General features: G+C 50.3%; 1 protein-coding gene and 1 long non-coding RNA gene across 8 annotated transcripts in view; one reads left to right on the forward strand and one right to left on the reverse strand.

The window, feature by feature from the left end:
* Nucleotides 1-13,039, forward strand: part of CDK12 (cyclin dependent kinase 12) — a 75,292-nt gene extending 62,253 nt beyond the window's left edge. For 2 of the 6 annotated variants that reach the window (XR_003205670.2, XR_012375568.1), the window contains 2 exons: nucleotides 1,490-1,537; nucleotides 12,901-13,039. The gene's annotated coding sequence lies outside the window, so the exon portion shown is untranslated. Of the gene's footprint in view, nucleotides 1-1,489; nucleotides 3,012-3,137; nucleotides 3,186-4,334; nucleotides 4,532-12,900 lie in introns of all 6 variants that reach the window. The other 4 variants (XR_012375567.1, XR_003205658.2, XR_003205662.2 and 1 more) reach the window with 4 other exon arrangements.
* LOC141370991 (uncharacterized) lies at nucleotides 5,135-19,840 on the reverse strand. 2 transcript variants are annotated; one of them, XR_012375569.1, is made up of 4 exons: nucleotides 19,090-19,840; nucleotides 16,126-16,377; nucleotides 15,381-15,612; nucleotides 5,170-5,271 (listed from the first exon to the last, which is right to left on the reverse strand). It is a non-coding gene; the product is annotated as an uncharacterized lncRNA (long non-coding RNA). The 2 variants fall into 2 exon arrangements; XR_012375570.1 differs by lacking the exon at nucleotides 15,381-15,612 and having other exon boundaries at nucleotides 5,135-5,271.
* Between the last annotated feature and the right edge of the window lie 922 nt (nucleotides 19,841-20,762).

Genomic DNA, 20,762 nt, shown 5'->3' on the forward strand with positions numbered 1-20,762 from the left:
GAGGAGTGGTCTTATACCTCTTGTCCCAGGTCTAGGCCTAAAACAGAGACAGGGCTAAAATTCAAGGCTCGGAAGGCCGAGTCAGAAATGCCCCTGAATTGTGTGGTGCTATGGCCCCAGAGCACTTGGTCAAGCCCTGTCCGGCTTTGTGTGGTGTTGGTGCACAATGGAGAGGAAGACATGTTTCCAGCTGTCCACATCCCCACTCCTCCTTCCTTTACTGTTCAGACACTAGGATTAAGGAGGGAAAGAATGAAGGAGAAAAGGGGCTTTCCCACCAGGTTGCCAAAGGTGGTATTTCTTGGCATCTTCCTTCCTTAAAAAAATTCAAGATTCTTTGTTCTGTGCTTCATGAGACTAAGCTGGAGTCAGGGCAAGGATGGGCACAGAGCTTGGAAAACAGTGTGGATAGAAACTTCATCACACTCTCCAAGCCCCCACATCTTTCCCCCACTCCCAGGATTGTCTTCTCTCTTAGTATCCCATTTTATATCCCCAAAGTCCCTGAGGAAGAGCAGGATATGCCTCTTTTTTTTTTTTTTTAAGATTTTATTTACTTATTTGATAGAGACACAGCAAGGGAGGGAACACAAGCAGGGGGAGTGGGAGAGGGAGAAGCAGGCTTCCCGCCAAGTGGGGATCCTGATGCGGGGCTCGATCCCAGAACCCTGGGATCATGACCTGAGCCGAAGGCACATGCTTAACGACTGAGCCACCCAGGCGCCCCAGGATATGCCTCTTTAAGTGGCCCACATTCACCCTGCCTTATGTTTAGACCTTCAGGATCATCTCCTTGCCTTCTCTACAAACAATAAGTGAGAAGGAGCCCTCACATCCCCCCGAGACAGTCTGGAAAGAATCCATCTGCCTCTTCCCCTGCTTCCAAAGGCTTGTAGTAGTGGGAACTGGGAGGAAAACTGTGCCAGGGATTTGAAAAGGAAGATTCTCTTGTCTGGGAAGGTCAGGGAGGAGCCTGAAAGGGGGGAGAAGACAGAGAGGGGAAATTTGGGAGCTGAGGCCTGTAGTCCCATCTGTGGGCCTGGCTGCCTAACCTAGGGTAGGCCGTTCATACTGACTATTACTCATAGGATTTATTAGAAGCTCCTGTTTACAGAGCTGCTGTTTTTCCTTTGAAATACAGAGCAGTGGAGAAGAACAGCAAAGAAGAAAGGGAAAGGATATCAGGCTTTTGGTAGGCCCTTTCTCACCCCTTATCCACCCCTGCTTGAACATTGGAGGCATATTGGAGGGTCCAAAAGGCCCTTAAAACATTCAATCTAGATTCTGGATTTTTCTCTAAGGAACAGGGCTTCCCTCCCCAAAGTCCTCACCAGCCCTGCCTCACACTCCCAAGGTCTAGGCAAGGTGCCAGATCTACAGCCCTGGAGTCAGACCCAGGAGAGATCCTAGAATCACTCCTCAATACCACATGCTCCTCCTCATTCTCAAACTTTCTCCTTGGCCTCCCTTTTCTTCTACCTCCCTTCAGCTAGCTCCACTCCTGGCCACCTCATCCCTTCGAGTCTGAGAAGATAAGGTAAGTAGTTGTCTGTTCCCTACACTTTTTCTTCCTCTCTTCCTGGAATCTGGAGTCCAGAAAGATTGCTGAGCCTTTGCTGGGAAAGAGGAACAGGCTTGAAGTAAGTGGGAGGCAGAGGTAGCAGCACCCAGAATGACCTGCACTTTGGAGAAAAAGGAGCTCTCTATTGGCCCAGGGATTAGCTTTTACTCTGATGGGACTCCTCCTTTTCTCCTTCTCTCTCAGTGTGTCCCAGGGGTTGGTGAGAGATCTGGATGTCTGAACCTCCCACCTGAGACCTCGAAGGTTGTTATACATATCCCCTCTCTAGCTCCCGAAGCCATGGAGGAGGGTAAGGAAGGTATCTCAGAGGTGGCAGCACCCAGGGAGGCCAAGGAGAAGAAATAGTGACCAGAGAGGGAGCCAGGAGGAGATGCCTGCTCTTGAAACAGCCTCTTTATCCCATCCTCTCCAGCACCCCCTCTCACATGCTGACAAGGCTGTGTGCCCAAGTGTGCCAGCTCTCCTGGCTGGCAATTCTGCTCTGCCATGCAGGCATCCGGTTCTCTGCTCCGGCACAGAGCACATGCTGGGGTCTCTCACACTCCTTTGCTCACTCATCTCAGCGTATCTGTGTTGCAGATTCCTAGGGATGAAAGAGGAAGCTGTGGCCCTGTGAGTAGGAAGATGGTGGGCTTGGGGCCCTTTGGGTGCATATCTGCCTCACTGGAGGGCAAGGAGGGAGAAGGCTGCTGGCAGCTCAGCTGAGCTCAGGGTTCTGGTGACTCATAGTGATGGGGGCAGCTCATGAAAACATCAGAGGGGAAGGGGGTCCAGGCTTGTTAGACCTCTCTTTTGCCTCGGTTCTCCCCAACTCTGAGCTATGTGGATGAAGTTCTCTCATCTGGATTGTACGGCAAGGAGAGGCTCCAGCTATGAAAGGGCTGGGGATGCTCAACCTCCCTTAATCATTCCCAGAAAGAGTCTTCCCATTGAGGAAAGGATAGGAGAGGCCAGTAGTATCCTCTGACCACAGTTCCAGGGGGGTTAAGTCCTTTGTTTCAGCAAAGGGAAGCGGGGATCGTTGGTACTAGTGTATCCAGATAGTAGTACCCTCCCTCTAACCTCAGGGAAGGATGGGCTGAGTGACAGGAGAGTTCTCTCACAGAGCCCGTTTTCATTTGCCTCTTCATTGCTGACAGCTCTGCTCTCCAGCTTGGGGTGGTGGAGGGGGTGCTCTCTGTCATGTTGCTTCTAGAGATCCAGAGATGGTTTTGGTTGGAGAAAGTGATAGACCAGCCACTTTTCACTCTTCACTCTTCCTCTAGGGAGACGAGACCATCTCCTATTCCCCCAGCTCTCCCTGGCAGCATTGGGAGCCCAGGGTCCCCTGCTGGAATACCCATAATAAAGCTCAGTCCTGAACTGAACCAACACATCATCTGGCTTTGGTATAAAAATGGTGCTGTGAGGGGGAGCCTGGGTGCACCAGGTGGGTATAGACAGGTGTGGGGAGTTTAGACCCAGGAGAGATCCTAGAATCACTCCTCAATACCACATGCTCCTCCTCTTTCTCAAACTTTCTCCTTGGCCTCCCTTTTCTTCTACCTCCCTTCAGCTAGCTCCACTCCTGGCCACCTCATCCCTTCGAGTCTGAGAAGATATGGTAAGTAGTTGTCTGTTCCCTACACTTTTTCTTCCTCTCTTCCTCTACTCCCGAGTCCCAGCCAAGAGTTACCCCATTTGAACTCTTTGTACCAGTGAATGCCATCAGGATCTGAATGCAGAATTCTCAGCCTGCCACCCCACCCCCCCACCAACTCTGGGAATGCCACTCTGACTCTGAGACTCGCTCTTTAGTGCTCGTCCTCCCACAAGGGTAGCCAGGCCAAGACTGGTATGTCCACTGACAGTAAGGGCCCTGACCTGAGGCAGAGGGCTGCTGTAAGGGTGCAGTGGGGCCCGGCCCTAAATGCATGTATGCCTGTGCATTGGGCACACTGGTTTATTAGTGTTATTTCAGCATTGTGATGCAGAGAGAGTAAGTGTAACAGCTGCTCCTTGCTTGCAGTGTTTATTGTTACCTAGAGACAACCTCCTGGCTTTTTCCCAGCTCCCCCTCCCCCCCAGCCCAACCCCCTCCCTGCCAACAGTCCTACTCTCCCCACACTGATGGGAAATTTATAGCTTGCCCATACCATGCCTTTAACCCTCTCCTGTCCATAGGGTAGGTGGGGTGAGGGAAGCCAAAGAGAGCAGTGGGCATGCTTGGGCCCCAGAAGGGTATAATGGTGTGCAGGGGAAGGGAGGGAGGGAGGACACTACCCTTCACTGATCTGTGTGTCCAGACTCAGGCCCCAGTTGCCCTCCTGGCTCTCATGTTGAGAGAAAAGAACTTTGGACCCAGCATCTTCCTCACAAGATGATTCTCTTTCCTGGGCATCTCTAAGCTCCCCCAGTTGGGCAGCCTGGTCCTGAGCAAACACAGTGAAGTAGTATTGAAACAGGAATAAATATGGAGTGGCAGAACCCCCATCCCTCTCCTTTCTGTAGAGATGTCCTATCAAGACTATTAAGAGACTCTGGCATCAGGGATGCTGGCCAGACCTTCCCAACTAGGGAAATGTCAAACATGAAACTGGCTGCTGAGTAAGGTGGGAAAAACTGCCCACTCTAACTTTACCCCAAGCCTAGCACTCAGGTCCCAAGAGACTCCCAGACCATTCTTCAAGCTAGTCTCCTTGGTCTGGTTGGGCTACTCCTTTCTGCTCTTCTTCCTGGCCCATTTTCTCCTGCTTATCTTTTGGTTTGATAGCTTGGATCAAATCCAAGAGACCAAGGGAACTGAAACATCTTAGTCATGACCTCAACAGAACTGGGGAACGAGAAGCTCCTCCAACCTCTCCTGACCTAGGACCTTTCATGGAAGGGTACCATGTCATATATTCAACTGTCCCTACTGGAAATAAGAGAGTTTGAAGAGGGATCAGATTTTAGCAAAAAAGTTAGAAGGTAGGTGTATGGAAAAACTTACTGATGGGATATAAAACTTCAGAATGGGCCTACTTCAGAGATTTTTTTTTTTTTTTTCTGCCTGGGATAGGTTTAAGTCTGTGCCTACCAAGGGGAATTGAAAAAACAGGATTACTTTTCTGTGGCTTCTCCTGATGGGGGCCTCAGTGCAATTTCTTCACTAGCTGTGGGAGTGCACCCCTTCTTGGTCCTTCTAAAGGTAGTAGCTGATGGTTAGATCACAAGTTTGGGAGGCAGGAAGCCTTAGGTTCTAGCACCAGCACTGCCATTAACCAACTGTGCGACCTCGGTAAAGTCACTTAACCTCTCTGAGCCGTAGTTTCCTTGTCTGTAAAATTCAGATAAACAACCTCTTAAGGTTGTGGAGAGCATTTAGTGAAATAATGTCTGTAAAGCACCTAGGACACTGCCTGATACTCCGTAGGTGCTCAGTGGTTGATACAATAAATAGTCCATTATTCTTTTTTTTTTAAAGATTTTATTTATTCATTTGAGAGAGAAAGAATGGAGAGCACATGAGAGGGGAAGGGTCAGAGGGAGAAGCAGACTCCCTGCCGAGCAGGGAGCCCGATGTGGGACTCCATCCAGGGACTCCAGGATCATGACCTGAGCCGAAGGCAGTCGCTTAACCAACTGAGCCACCCAGGCGCCCAATAGTCCGTTACTCTTACGGAGTCACCAGGGCTGATGTTGCTTCAACGACTGACTCCATGAGTCCTCTGAAATTACAGGCCAAATAAGTGAATGTATACATGCTGGGAAGAATGTCCATGATTGTCTTCATGATGTGGAGCAGGGGAGTGGCAGTCTCCTAGAAAGGAAATAGCCCCAATCCCTTGACTCAGACTGTGCCATTCCCATGCCTCAAACCAGGAGCACATTAGGCAGTGTTCTGCCTGGAAGTACAGCTTCATCATCTAAGATGGGGCTATGAGAGACAGCCACTAGGATAGCAACATCTAGCATTTGCCAGGCATTTTACAGTTTGTCAAGTACATTTACCTACATTAGCTCTTTTAATACCCAGCATATCCCAGTAAAGTGAAGAGAACTACCATTTATTGAATGCCTACTATGTGCCAGGCATTGTGCTGGATGTATTTTTAGGTATGTTTAAAGTCTGTGGAGTATCATCACCTAAACATGTCATGATTTATAAGGCTCATCCCCTATTTTTAATCATTTAAGTATTTTACTCTTATAAATAATACCAGAATGAACATTCTAACACATAAACCTTCATGCATTTTTTTTAAAGATTTTATTTATTTATCTGTCAGAGAGAGCACAAGCAGAGGGAGAAGCAGGCTCCCTGCTGAGCGAGGAGCCCAATGCAGGACTTGATCCCAGGATCCTGGGACCATGACCTGACCTAAAGGCAGACACTTAACCGAGTGAGCCACCCAGGCATTCCCTCTTCATGCATTTTTATAGTAAATTCTAAAAAGGAGAATTATTAGATCAACAGATACAAATATCCCCTGTTCCCTATGGTCATTGTATTGATATACCCATGAGAATAATGTTTTTTAAATCTTCCTCTTTGGAATTCTGCAATGGAAACACAAGGGCAGCCCCTTTTCTCTCCTAGGCCCAGCAGAGAGACATTAGTAATCTATCATAGCTTTTTTTTTTTAATTGAGATAATTGTAGATTCACATGCAGTTTTAAGAAATAATACAGAGATCCCTTATACGTTTTTCCTTTCATCCAATGCTAATATTTTGCAAAACTATAGTACCGCAACCAGCATATTGACATTGATATAGTCCACCAATTTTACTCAGATTTCCCCGTTTTATGTGTGTGTGTGTGTGTATACAGTGTTATTACCTGTGCAGATTTGTGTATCTACCACTAGAGCCAAGGCACTGAACAGTTCCAACACCACAAGGATTCCTCATGCTGCCCTTTTATAATCACACCTACCTCACACCCTCCTTAACCCTTAGCAACCACTTACCTCCACTTCTGAAATGTTGTCATTTCAAAAATGGAGTCATACGCTGTGTAAGTTTTTAGGATTGGCTTTTTTCTTTTTTTTTTTTTAATTTATTTATTTGACAGAGAGATAGCACAAGTAGGCAGAGCGGCACGCAGAGGGAAAGGGAGAAGCAGGCTCTCCGCTGAGCAGGGAGCCCGATGGGGGGCTCGATCCCAGGACTCTGGGATCATGACCTGAGCCGAAGGCAGCCACTCAACAGACTGAGCCACCCAGGTGCCCCAGGATTGGCTTTTTTCACTCACCAAATCCATCCACGTTTTTGTATGTATCCTAGTTTGTTCCTTTTGTTTATTCTATGGCATACCATGACCACATGGACCACAGTTTGTTTAACCATTCACCTGTTAAAGGACACTTTGTACTCTCACTTTGTACTCACTACCAATTAATGAAGTAGCTTATATTACTTGGTGTGCTGACTGTTTTATACTCACAATTATTAAGCTTCTTTAATTCTTCAGGCATGGCACTATTACTATTTTCGTTTCATAGATGAGGAAAATTGAGGCTCACAGTAAAAAATTCTCCCAGGATCACATGTTAAATGGCAAAGAAGAGCCTGGAACCCAAGATAATAGGGCTCTTTCTACTGCATGAGGCTTTCTCAGACCTTGACTAACGTTTCTGGGAATAGGGTGTGGGCAGAACCAAAAGAGGGATGTTGGAGGCAGAAAGAGATTGGAGCAGCGTGGGTCAGTTCAGGTCTTCACAGCTGACGTTAGTTCATAGGTTAGAAGAGCAGCAATGTCATGGAGCAGGGAGCAGTATGGCATGTGCCTTTGAAATTGTTTCCCCTTTGCCAGGAAAGAACGAGGCTGAAGTGGATAGAGCCCATGAGCAGTCTGCCCACAGACCTGGGCCCTGGAATCAGAAAAGAAGCCTTTGGGTGTCTGTGAGAGGGTGTGTGGCTAGGGTCCTCCATGGAAGTGTGAAGCTGAAGGTGTCTCTGAAGAGGTCTGAGGAAACAGGCCATGATGAGTGAGCACTCTGTTCCAGAGGGGTAAGGGCAATAATCGTACATTTTTTGGTGGTGGGGGAGCTACAGGTTAATTGTGCACGTGCGCGTGCACACACACACACCCCTTGGGCAGGCACAGTGTCTAGGACATGGTACAGGGGGCAAGCAGAGTGGAAGCAAAAATGCCAGTCCAGCACTTAGTCCTTGCTTTACAACTGTTCCTTACTCTAGCTGAAGCCATGGACAGTGAAATCAGGAGTTGGAGAAATCATTTGGTCTGTCCCTCAGCCTGTGGGCACTGGTTGAAGCTGACAGGTGGAAACCTAGAGTTGGCCCAGACATGATGGGTGGTAGAGATGCCAACTTGTGGGAGAGAAGGTTTGGCTCCTCTCCTGGGAGCTATGTCTGGCCAAAGGCGGCCTCTTCCCACCTCCTGCTGGAATTGGCTCTTTTATAGCTGATGTTATCGTTGCTCCATTGGCCTATTCCAGTGGTGTAGACTCATAACACTTTTCCCTATGTACTTATGGCTCTAGAACGGTTGAGAGCACATACCACTTTTCTCCATCTCCCCGGGCCCATCAGAAATGGCTACATCTCCCAGTCACACCCACCACCCATGCCCAGTAATTCCAGCCATGGTGGATAAACACCGAGGCCTTCAGAATGTATAGGGACTACACTGTATCATTGAAACAACCAGAGATATCCATTCTGAACTTGTGTCTTTTGGCTGGAAGTTCTTAGACAAAGGGAGATCACTCTTTACTGAATCTTACTCCTACTGAGATTTCCTAACTGTCAGAGGTCCTGAATGTGGCTGGGAGACAGCTCCTTTTTCTCGAAGCCAAGATGGCTTCTAACCAGGAAGTCTCAGAACGCCTGCTTATTTCCTTCCCTTGGCTGCCCCTCTACTCCAGGTCCCCTTCTCTTCTGCCACCACTGCCTTCCCGTTCCTTCTTTCTCTTCTCTCTCTCTCTTTCTCAGCAAGTTTTTTATGTGATTACAGGCACTGCATGGTAATTAGTGCTAAACTCATTTGCACAACTACAGTTAATTGGCTACAACAATTAATTAATGTGTTGGAAATTTGGCACTGGAAAAAAAAAGTTTGTCATCAAAAAAAGGGCAAAAAATTGTAGAGTGAGATACCCATAAAAATCGAGGGCAGGCTTCAAAAGCCCAGCTGGGCCTCAAACTTCAGGCCTGCCTCAGATGCCTTCCCACTCTCAACTCCAACACATTTTCCTCTTTCCTCTTTCATTTTTTTCCTCTTCCTTTCTTTCTCTATTTCTCTTCTCGCTCCATTTTTTTTTTTTACAACTTAAGCAAACTCATTTCCCTGATAAAATATAGCATGACTAATGGCTAGAGCATGTAAAAATCATTGGGAAAATGTCCTTGGAAGACGAATGCATTTTCAGCAGAATAATTAACTTAATTAACAAATTCACATGCATATTCATCAGGCTATTAATGTCTTCTCGGCTCAGCTTGATGAACATTGCGGTAATAACCATCTCATTTACATACTGCATTCTACTGCGATCCAAAACAGAGACAACATACAGGCGTATACACACACACACACACACACACTTGCACGAATACACACATGTCTGGGCCGCTTTGACTTCCAGGTTGGCTGGGAGTGTGTGTGTATGTGCGTGTGTGTGTGCACACGCGCGTTTGGTGTTTGTTGGAGGGTGGGTGGCTGGGAACTCCAGCTGGGGGTGTGATCTTTAAAGGGTCATGAGTTGAGGTGGGCTAGAGATGCCCACATGTGAATGTCTGAGAACTTCAATCCTCTCTCTCTCTCTCTCTCTCTCTCTCTCTCTCTCTCTCTGCCTGTCTGCCTCTTTTTCCTTGTTTCTTTTTCTCTGTGTCATTTTCTCTCTCTTCTCTTGCCACCCCCCCCACCATGTCTCTCTAGGGAAAAACTTGGTATCCGTGCCAACTTTTTCCCCCCTCCCCTCCTCCCTCTCTCTCCTCCTTCCCCTCTCCCAACTGCTGCCAGCCGGCATCAGCGCCGAATTGCCATCTCCTTGAGCTCTCTGTGGAGCAATCTCAGAGAGCAGTAAGGTGTGACGCGGGGCTCTGCCGGCTTCGCAGCACCGCCTGCGGAAAGAGCGCAGGATGGTGGAGGAAGATTAAGAGAAATCTCGAGCAGGGCTCGGCTGCCATTGGTGTGTGCAAACGCCGAGGAGGAAGGGAGAGGGAGAGGGAGGGGGGGTGGAAGGGGGGGGCACCAGCAGCTGTCGGCCTAATTCTCCTAACACTCTGCTTGTGGTCATATTAGAAAAACAGATTATGCCCCTCGGTGCCACTCACTTATACTTGACATACGTTAATGTTCTGTATCTCCATTCTCGGGTCTTGACGACAGTGGACTTTAGGTCGAGGAGGATAGGAGTCTGGGTGGCCAAGGGTCATAAAAGACCCTGCCCTCTCATTCTCTCCCGACCTTCAGCCCCAGCCTGTACTCGCTCTTTAGAAAGCAAGCCTGGACATAGAATTTGCATCTGATGCCACCATTTGCCCGTGCTTTTTGCAGCCCCTTAGGAGGTACAGAGGTCAGAGGACTCTTGAAAGCCCTTTTCCCTAAAAGTCACTCCCTCTTTAGAGTCTTAATAGGTCACTTCAGGGCCCAGTGAGACCAGCTCAGTGGCACTCCCACCCTTAATCTTTCTATGGGCCCTCCCCCTCAAATGGGAAGTTGGGGGTCAGAGAAGGGAGTCCATGATAGTTGGTGCCCCATGAGGGGTTATAGAAAAGCCAAGAGCAAAACAAGGCCAGGATTGTTTCTGGGTTGCTATGGAAACCAGGTTTCCTCCTCCCGGCAGGAAGGGAGGAGTGCCTGAGGCCTTCCTCCTTCCACCAATCGGGAAGACTGTAGAGGCGGAGTTTACTGAGGCCTGGGGGAATAGGGCTGTTCTTGGAGGACGAACCAATCATTGCCGCAGCCCTGCCTGCCAGTCCATAGCCCTTTGACCACCACCTTCCCTACCCTCTCACCTCAATATTCAAAAGAGGCTTTTTCCTCTGTGCCTTGTCCTCTATGGAGACCTGTTGCTTAGCAACCACTAGTGCCATCTTCCCAATAACTTGCAGGGACTGAGAGATAAAATATCTGTCTATATTCAGTTCCCCTCCCCTGTCTATTTATATTTAATAACTCAAGCCCTGTCTTGGGTTCCCTTGGCACCTGTTTTAGAGGGCTTTTAGAGGGATTAAGCTGCAGCCTGAAGAAATAGTTACATCCGAGGAAGAACTTCCAAACAGGGAAGAGTGGGAGAAGACTGGAGTAGGTAGGGAAGCTGTGGAATCATACTCTTTTAAATATACACGGAGGGAAAAACAAAAAGTATTTAGAACTTGGAATGTGGGGAGGGGATGTCTGCAGGGATTCCCAAGGGTCCACGCAGGCCCTGGAGTGGATGCTAACAGAACAACTAACTGGGCTGGCATTTTTCTGTCCCCACCCTCTGCCTTGCCCCCTTTTCCTGCCCACTTCCAGTCTAGAGCCCTCTCATATTTTTGCATGTGAGAGGCCCATCCCTCTGGGGATGTCTAGTTTACTAGTGTCTGGAAGTTGGTTTCCAAGAGTAGGGGCTGTATGGATGTATGTCCACCAGGCCTGGGTATCTCCCAAAGTTTGTCAGTCACAGGGAAGGAATTCTTCTGAGTTAATCTACTAGAGAACCCCAACCTGACCCAGCAGTGGGGGCTGTACAGTATCACCAAAAATGAGGAGCAAGGAAGGCGTGAGGATAGCCTAGTGGCTGCATGTCAGAATACATGGGTTAGGGCCCCCTCTCCCTACTCTCCTGTGATCCAGGTTATTCACTTAATCTCTTAAACCCCTTGTTGGGGCACCTGGGTAGCTCAGTTGGTTAAGCATCCAACTCCTAATTTCAGCTCAGGCCATGATCTCAGGGTCATGAGATTGCCCCACCTTGAGCTCCACACTGGCATGGAGCCTACTTAAGATTCTCCCTCTCCCTCTCCCCCGCAACCCCCCTCCCGCTCACACGCACGCAGACTTGCTCTCTAAAAAAATAAAAATAAAATAAACCCCTTGTTGCTTTGTCTATAGATCAAGAATAATAATGTTTACCTCCCTAGACTTTAGCGGGATCAATTAAAGTGATATGTGAAAGGAAATACTCTGAAAACTGCCAATTTAAATAAATATTATTTTGAGGTCTGGAAAAGGTTTGACTGCTGGGAGGGGGGCGTATCATGAATCCAGCCCAGGCCTTGGCTTAGGAACACCAATAGTTTGTTGGCCAGAGGGGTGTGATTCTTTGCCCTGTGGTCAGTTAGGTGGGGAGCTATAAATCAAAATAAAAAACAGAGGGCTCTTTAAGGAAAGTAGCAAAGAGCATCCCTGTCATCTTCCCCACCTCCAGTCCCAGATTCTGACCTCTAGTGCTCCCAGCCTACACCCCACCCTGACCCTCCCAGTCAGCACCTTCACTGTCGTCATGCTAGATCACAGACTGTACAATTTCACCCTCCATACCCCCCTTTTCAGCACCTCCTCCAACCCGAGCCTTCTGTGGGAGACAGATGGGGTGTCTGCGATGGAAAAGGCTCTGGGCTCTATGCCGCCTTGGGTGGGCAGCCCCCCTTCCCATCTCCCCACTACTCCCGCTCCTACCTAAGACACTCAGATTCACCCCGGGCAGCTTTGGGAGCTGCTGAGGATTCCGATGCTCTTGCCTTCTCAGACTCAGCCCAGAAGCAGAGCCAGAATGACATCTTTCTCTGAGACCTAGACCCCAGCCCCTCTTCATGGAAAACCAATGCAAAGGAGGAAGTAGGTTAGGGAACAGTAGGGCTCCACGTGAAGGGACTAGTGTGGAGAGGCAGGGAGGGGGCGCCCAGAGTCCCTCAGTGAGGACTGGATGGCTGGGGTTTGGGGCCTAAATTGAGGGAGGAGGCTGAGACTAGGCAGCTTCTTTGTTCCAGAAATCTGGGGTCCCTGGAGGGAGGCTCAGCTTGGGGAGGGGAGGAAAGGGAGCTAACATTACAGAGCACCAACTGTGAGCCAGGCACAATGCCAGAGCCTTCCCATACCTGTACTCACAACTAGCAGGTGAGGAGTCAGGGTGAATAGGTGTCTCATGAGCTCTCAGCATCTCTCGGCACAGTTGACCAACTTCTCCTTTGATTCTATGATTTCACTGCCAATTCTCCTTCCACTCTGGCTGCCCTTTCTCTGTCTCCTTTGCAAGCTCATCCTCAACTCCTTGGACTCAGCCAAGTCCCCCGATTGTACACTTTCACGGTACTATATATTCTTCTTTCAGAGCACTTAGCACAGTGATTTCACACTTATTTGTGCAGCCATTTGAATAATAATCCTATTTCCCCCACCAGATGGAAAGTTCCACGAGGACAGTGACCACATCTGTCTGTATTCACCAGTGCGCTCCCAGTGCCCAGCACCGTGCCTAGCATAAAGCAGCTCTTTGGTAAATATTTGTTGAATGAATGAATAAATGACAAAAGGACATCACTGTGGCCTAAACTCAGTTTCTTAGCCACTTCCTTACCCCCAGAGCGGACCTACCCCTGATATGTGGACCAGAGAACAGGGTGCCTGGGAGGTCGGGCCACCTCATTCTCCTTGGGGAAAAAAACAAAAATATCAGGACAGGAGTAAACCAAGTTCCAGGATATGGGCCCCCTGCCTTACCAGCGCCTGGACCTGTCTATCTGCTCTACAGCTTCTCCAGGGATGGAGAGAATTCAAAGTCCCAATAACTTCTCTCCATTTGGGGCCTGAAATCACTCGTGAGCTGGAGGAGAGGAGTTCCATCGGAAAAGGGTGTTCTGCAGAAAACCCCTCTTTTCTGCCTTAGCGGAGACTGCCGAGACCATCTGTTGCCACTCCTCTGTTTGCTTCTGGCCTGTTCCCCTGGACTTCGGGGGAGGAGATCGTTTGACCAAGTGGGAGGGATAGACGGCGAGAGCACAATCCGCTTGTTCCCTGAAGCGTCCGGGGCAATGTTGATGAGCCTCAGCCAGGTGACTGGAGCAGAGGAACGCTGGGGCCAGAGGCCTCAGGTGCTTTGGGGCTGTACTCTAGACCCTGGGGAGGAGGGAGTGGACAAAACAACCTCTGGGAGGTGCCCAGTGTTCGGCCCAGGGGCTTTATCTGACCTCCTTGCTGACCTCAAACAAAATACCCAAATCTGTAGGAAGTTAATGTTAGGCAAGGGGTGGCAGCCCCTTGCTCTCCCTGGCCATTTCCCATTCTAGCAAGCTGCCCATCCCAGAGCATCTCTCCTGCCCAGCTCGGCCTCAGTACCTGGTCCTCACGGTGTCTTCTTACCCAGTCCCGTTGTCCTGACAGTGCCCCTCAGCAGCCAGGTACTTGGGGTCATGGATCTGGAAGCTACTCTAGGCAGTGTTGCTCGCTCTGACCCCACGTGTTCTTTGGGCCCCTAATGAAGTAGGACAACTCAGGCTCTGGGCCAAGTCCCTATGTCCTCATCAAAGGCAACATCTGTCTCCTCGAAGAAGATAAGCCTGGAGGGAGGGAGGTGAGACAGGCACGGGAGAAATCCCAATCCTGCCTGGGCCCTCACCCCAGATTCCACTGCAGGCACAGATTGAGGGTGAGGGGGGCAAGACAGCCACAGAGGCCTACCCTCACGCATGCCCCTGCACAAGTCTTCATGCCTCTGAGCCCCCAAATATGAGGGCCCCTCCTGGGCTCACCCGGCTACCTGGGCTGCTGCTGCCGCCAAGCCGGCCTTCTTTTATTCATACGTTGTTTTATTGCTGGCAAATGCTGCTGCTTGCCGCTGTTGGAGGCGTTCCTGCCAAATCCATCCCAACATCTTGGCCTGGCATCAGGGCGGCATGCTAATGTGGAAATTTAAAGAGCCGCTCGGCTTTAAATCGGAATTTTAAATGAGCAGCAGTGCTCCAGAGGGACCCAGGCAAAATCGAGCAGTGTCTGATCCACCCTTCCTACTCCCACTCCTGTAGCATCACCCTACCTCTGCTCACCTCTCCCCTTGACTTGGACACTAGATGAGGGAGAGGCACAGGACACACTAGGGGATGAGGGAGTTACCAGGGCAGAGGAATTGATGCAAGATGGCTATCTAAGCCAATAAGGAGCTGGGATCCCTCAACTCAGGACCAAGAAGGAATCCACCAGTTGCTGTCATGGGCAAATGAAGGCAGGGACCTTCAACACAAGGGAGCAGGGCTGGGGATATTGAAACTGGCATTCCTACCCCACTTCCCATTTTGCCAGGAAACAAGAAGAGAAGACCCAGAGCAGGGAAGAGAGAAGGTGGGATTCCAGAAAGACCCTCACACGCAGTATACACTTGCGCACGCCGGGATATGTGCACATAGTTGTGCATGCAGGTCAGAGTGCTTGCTGAGGTCCCCTGGAGCATGTGTACACAGGCCTCACTTATCACCCAGGCATGGAGAAGAATGATTCACATATGCAGGGCAGCCTTCCCACATCCAGACCTCCGTCCTAACCAGGTTGGTTTCTGCAAGTTGTTAGCCTGAGCTGTGCCCCAGCTTTTTCCATGAATTCTAATGCACCAATGTTCCCCAGCTCCTGGCAGCTACCTTGAGTCACCCACGGTGATGACAGAGCCCCACAGCCACTCTGCCAGGAGAGGGGTTGGGGATACCTGTGCTCATCCTATGCACCTGTCCTAGCTACAGAGTGGTGCCTTCTCTGGTGGCCATCAGATGACAGGCTCAGACATCTCACTTGGGAGGGGTGCTGGGCATAGACTTGATTTCAGAGGGAAGAGGAGGCTAATGGGAGGTGAGAGAAGCAGAAGCTGTGCCTCTCTGTGCCCCACTCTCCTCCTTACCTGTTTCCAGGAGTCAGGCGACCCCTTATTATCAGAAAACATTTGTTGAGGGGCGCCTGGGTGGCTCAGTCGGTTGAGCGACTGCTTTCGGCTCGGGTCGTGATCCCGGGGTCCTGGGATCGGGCCCCGCATCGGGCTCCTTGCTCTGCGGGGAGCCTGCTTCTCTCTCTCCTCCCCACTTGTGCTGTCTCTCACTATCTCTGTCTCTCTCTCTCAAATAAATAAATAAAATCTAAAAAGAAAAAGAAATTAAAAAAAAAAAACATTTGTTGAGTGCCTACCCTCAAGGAGACACTGTTTAGTTTAATCACAATTTTCTGAGCTGGGTTGATGACAGCCACAAGAATCTGGATGTGCTATCCCCATTGGAGGATCCACAGTAACTCTCACGGTAACCTCAGCCTTACGCACGTTAGACTGCCAGGCCAAGGGATGCTTCCTGACCTTCCCCAGGAATCCCCCTCCCTCAAAGAAGCCAGCTCCTTCACAGACTGGTGTGGCTGCCAGCCAAGAGGCTTGGGGGCAGGCCTGGGGCATGCAGCTGGCACCTGCCCACCAGATCCCCAAGGAGGACCCTCCTCCCCCACTCCATAGCCCCATTCAGATGGCCCTTGGGCTATGGGGAGACAGGACTCACTGTTCCCCACTCCCAGAGAAAACCTCAAGCTGGAACACCCACCACCTCCCTTTCCACTATAACCTGCTCCAAGATCCTCTACCCAGACTAGATATACCAGAGACCCACCAGGTTCTTTTTCCAGGCAGGATCAAACACTTAATAGTAGGAGTTGTGTGGGGGCTGGGTAAGAGGCCTTGAGGGGTGAGGCTTGGGCTGGAATTATGGAAGAAATTGCTGTGGTCAAGAGATGGATGAGGAAGGCCTGGGGCATCTGGGTGGCTCAGTCAGTTGAGCATCTGACTCTTGATCTCAGCTCAGGTCTTGATCTCAGGGTCGTGAGTTCAAGCTCCCCACTGGGCTCTGTGCTAGGCATGAAACCTACTTAAAAAAGAGAGAGAGATGGATGAGGAAGAAGAACTCAATGAGAGTGACAGGACAGGGGGACATGAGGGGAGGAGACTAAGTGAATCTGCCTCTCTCATCTAATTAGCAACATGCAAATTATATGCAAACCACCCACTCTTTGTTTAGAGACCACTGGGTTTTTGGATGTGGGCTACAGAGGGACCACCAGGCAGCATCTCTGAGACCCTCAGACATGGGACACCCAGGCTCAAGAGAGAGGCCAGAGCGCAGCCATCTTGTACCCTATTCCCTGGATGGACTCATTCTCTATGGCCCTCAATTTCCCCATGTGTGAAATGGGAGGACTGGACTGGATGGTCCTAAGGCCTCTGACCAGTACTGACAGTCTTGGGTTCTCTGATTTGGGGCCCATTAACTCATGAGTTGAAGGGGTTGATTCCATTCTGGGGTGGAAGCTACTTGGCTCTCTTGCGCTTGCCACCTACCTCAGCAGTTCTGCCATGCCATGCCCCACATGCCCATGCACCTGCCATCCCAAATGTGGACAGTCTCCTGAAGGCACTGTTATCTCCCACTCCTTTTCCCACACTGTTTCCTCTGCTTGGAATGGCCTTCCTGCTTTAGCCCCTCACCTGGCTAACTCCTTCTCCAGCTCTAATAGCCTTACCTACCTTCCTCTGACACCTTCTGGGCATCCCTATGCACTGTTCACTTCTCTCATTTCCCATTAAACTGTGAACTCCTAGAGGGAAGGTACTGAGTTTTGTTCAAGACAGACTCTCCAGTGTAAATGTATTAGTTTTCCGAGCTGTAACAAATCACCACAACCTTGGCTGCTTAAAAAAAAAAAAAAAATTACTCTTTTCAGTTCTGAAAGCCAGTAGTTCAACATCAGTTTCACTGGGTCAAAATCAAGGTGTCAGCAGGACTGCGCTCTCTCTGGAGGCCCTAAGGGAGAATCTGTTCTTTCAGCTTCTAGTGACTGTTGGCATTTTTTTTTTTTTTTTTTGCTTGTGACTGCATCACTCCAATTTCTGCCTCTGTCTTCACATCACCTTCTACTCTTCTCTGTGTATAATCTCCCTTGCCCTCACTCTTATAAGGACACTTATGGTGGCATTTAGAGCCCACCCAGATGATCCAGGATAATCTCTGCATCTCAAGATTCTTAATCACACCTGCAAAGATCTTTTTTTTTTTTTAAGATAAGGTAACACTCACAGGTTCCAGGAATTAGGAGGTGGACATATCTTTGGGAGCCATTATCAGACTATCGGGATAAACAAAGACATCTTTAAAATTACCATTTGTTAAACATCTACCACGTGCTAGACACCATACATACATTTTTCTCAATCTTGCAATAGCCCTGAAAAGTTGACTTTTTAAAAAAACTTATATATTTATTTTAGAGAGAGCGAGCCAGTGGGGAAGGGGCAGAGGAAGAGAATATCCAAGCAGACTCCTGCTGAGTGCAGAGCCTGAAGCAGGGCTCAATCTCACGACCCATGAGATCAGGACCTGAGCCAAAACCAGGAGTCAGATGCTTAACTGACTGAGCCACACCCTGAAATGTAGGTATTAATGCCTCTACTCTACAGATGAGAAAACTGAATGAGGCTCAGGGAGACTGAATCACTTGCCCAAGCTCACATAGCTGATAAGTGACAGAGCCAGGATTTGAAACCAGATGAGTCTAGCTATAAAGCCAGCATGATTTTTGCCTTCCCAATGGTCTCTGAGCCTACCCCAGGCCCTGGTACAAATTTCTCACCTGAATCGATGTGCAAGGTGGACAAGAGAAGGGAAGATGAAGCCCAGTCTTCCTAATGATATTGACTTAAGCTTTCTTTTGCCAAAGCCCCTTCCCACCCCTTTAATCCTCCCTGTCACTCTTGACCCCTTGTTTCAAAAGCCTGGAATCTCCCCCAGTGTGCAGCCCCCTGCCAACCACAGCTGCCCAGAAGGGTGGTCTGAAGTGCCTGCACTTCAGACAGGAGACATTGAATTGCAGAACCAGAGGGGCCTCTGAGGTCACCTCTTCTAGCTGTCTCTGCTCACATATAGGTCTGCCTGTGAGGACAGGGCAGACAGGGTCAGGCCAGTGGGCAGCAGGAGGGAGAAGGAGCCATCTCTTCCTTCAGCTACCCTTTCTCCTCACTTCCTACATGACTGGTATTGGGAAGTCCTCACTCAGGTCTAACCTTCCAAATATCATGCTGTAATGAAAGCTGGCCAGAGTTAGAAGTTCTAGATTGTCCAAAACATAAAATTGGATTTTGGATAAGTCCCTTTACCTCTCTGAGCCTCTGATTCTTCATCTTTAGAACAGGATTGAGGGGACCCCTCAGTGGCTCAGTCAGTTAAGCGTCTGCCTTCAGCTCAGGTCATGATCCCAGGGTCCTGGGAGCGAGCCCCCATGTGGAGCTCCCTGCTCTCGGGGAGCCTGCTTCTCCCTCTCCACCCAGCTCAGTGCTCTTGCTATCTCTGTCTCTCTGTCTCTCTCCCTCCCTCCCGCTCTCAAATAAATAAATAAAATCTTATAAAAAATAAAATGGGATTGAGAATGATGGTAATGGCAATAATACCCATCTCACAGGGCTGTTGGGATAATAGCACAGTCCAGGCCTAGACTAAAGCAGGTGCCGCAGGATTATTTTGTAACAGCCCCTCGGCACTCCAGCCGAAGCCCCTTCATCCTGGGTAATACAGGGTTTTGCTCACCTCAGCCAGTCTGGTCCGCCTTGCGCGCTAGACTGTGAACTCCTCTTGGCAGGACTTTGTTCATTTTTTTATCACAGCCCGTTCTCCTCCCCAGTGTCTAGCCCGTGCTTGGGCACGTGGGCTCAATCCACATTTGATAAATGAAGTGAGGATATGAGTTGGACCCCCAAGTCCCGAGAGGCACAGGGCCTGACTCCCACCACTGACCCTCTGGGCACGACCCTTCCCCCTCCCCCACCCCACCCCAGGTCCAGGAGGCGGCGGCGGCGGCGAGGAAAGGAGGTGCTGCAGCTTTAAGATTCCTCTCGGGCGTCCCGGTTGCCAAGGCGCGGTTGCCAAGGACCTGCGCCGAGCTGCGTCCGGCCTCCGCGCGCCGGCCCCGGGTTTCCTCCGTCGCAGCCGCCGCCGCCGCAAACGCCGCCGCCGCCGCCGCCGCCGTCGCCGGGCCGCGCCGGGCTCGGCTCCTCCGAACCGTCTGGCGGACTTGGCACCGGCCCCGGCTCCTCAGTGCCCCCGCGGTGCGTGGCAGGCTGCGGCTTCATTATCCTGATTGATTCCTCCTGCTCCCCGACACCGTGGGGGCCCCGGCCAGGGAAGGGGGGGCCGAGGCGGCATCTGCGGGCCCCTTCACCGGCCCTCGCCTCCAGCCGCTCCTCGGGCTGCCGGCCCCTCGGTGCCCTGCTGCGGCCAGGCCAAGGAGGAAGGGCCGGGCCAGCCTTTGCCCCCTCTGGGGGGCGGGGAGCCCCGAGGAGGAGCGGAGCTGTTTCCGGCTGGGTTCGGTGCAGCGGCCCAAGGCGCCCGCCCTGGGCCATGAACGCTGCGGGTCTCAGGGTCTGCCCTCAGCAAAGGTTTTGCGCCTTCCCCAAAAGGGTATGGAGGGTTTGGGGTGAGGCGGGAATACAGTGATGAGAACTTGAGGAGAATAAGCCTTGGCAAAATGGGAAAGGTGACATCTTCGGGGAGCATTGATCACGTGGGCCAAGCCCGGGTGACTCCTGTCTTATCCCATGCCTCCCTGGGCACCTTAAACGCAGTTCTCAGGGGAAGCAGGTACACAGTCTGCCCAAACAGCACAGGACACGGCAAGGATCTGAGCTCAAAGGAAGGACAGGCACCTCTGTGAGTTAGAGAACCTGTGCCCAAATCTAGCGGCAGGTGGTCTGGCCACAGATTTGTGGCCCCCTAAGAAACCAAGTGTTGAGGTGAGGCCTAGGTGGAAAGAGTTTCTGGGGGCCAGGCCTGAGATTGGAGGATCTTCCTAGTTCGGCCACTTGGTTTGTGACTTGGGCAAGTAACTACCTTTTTTCACCTTGGTTTATTAATCTGTAAAATGGGGTTAAGACCTCTCTAACAGTTACCGATGGCTAAATGGGATAATATGTTGATAGCAGGACCCTAAGTTCTCTGGCAAGGAGTAGAAAGGGAAATGGGGGACTGGCTTCCATCCCTGCTGCTGTATTGGATGAATCCCTCCTCTCTCCTTGAAGGAGGTAAGTCTCCTCCATATGCTTAAATCCCTTCTTAAATGGAAGATGACCGGAACCTTCCAATCAGATCTGCTTCCTTGTCAGGGTGGAAGGGCAAAACTGCTCTCCACTTCATTGGCATGGCATGGATTTTATTTCTAAATTCACATCAGGCTCTCCACCACCCCTATCCCTCTCTGGGTGGGG

Source organism: Callorhinus ursinus, unplaced genomic scaffold (genome assembly GCF_003265705.2).
Source record: "Callorhinus ursinus isolate GAN/ISIS: 27379988/994484 unplaced genomic scaffold, GSC_fseal_2.0 scaffold52, whole genome shotgun sequence".
In the NCBI taxonomy this organism is placed as follows: domain Eukaryota; kingdom Metazoa; phylum Chordata; class Mammalia; order Carnivora; family Otariidae; genus Callorhinus; species Callorhinus ursinus.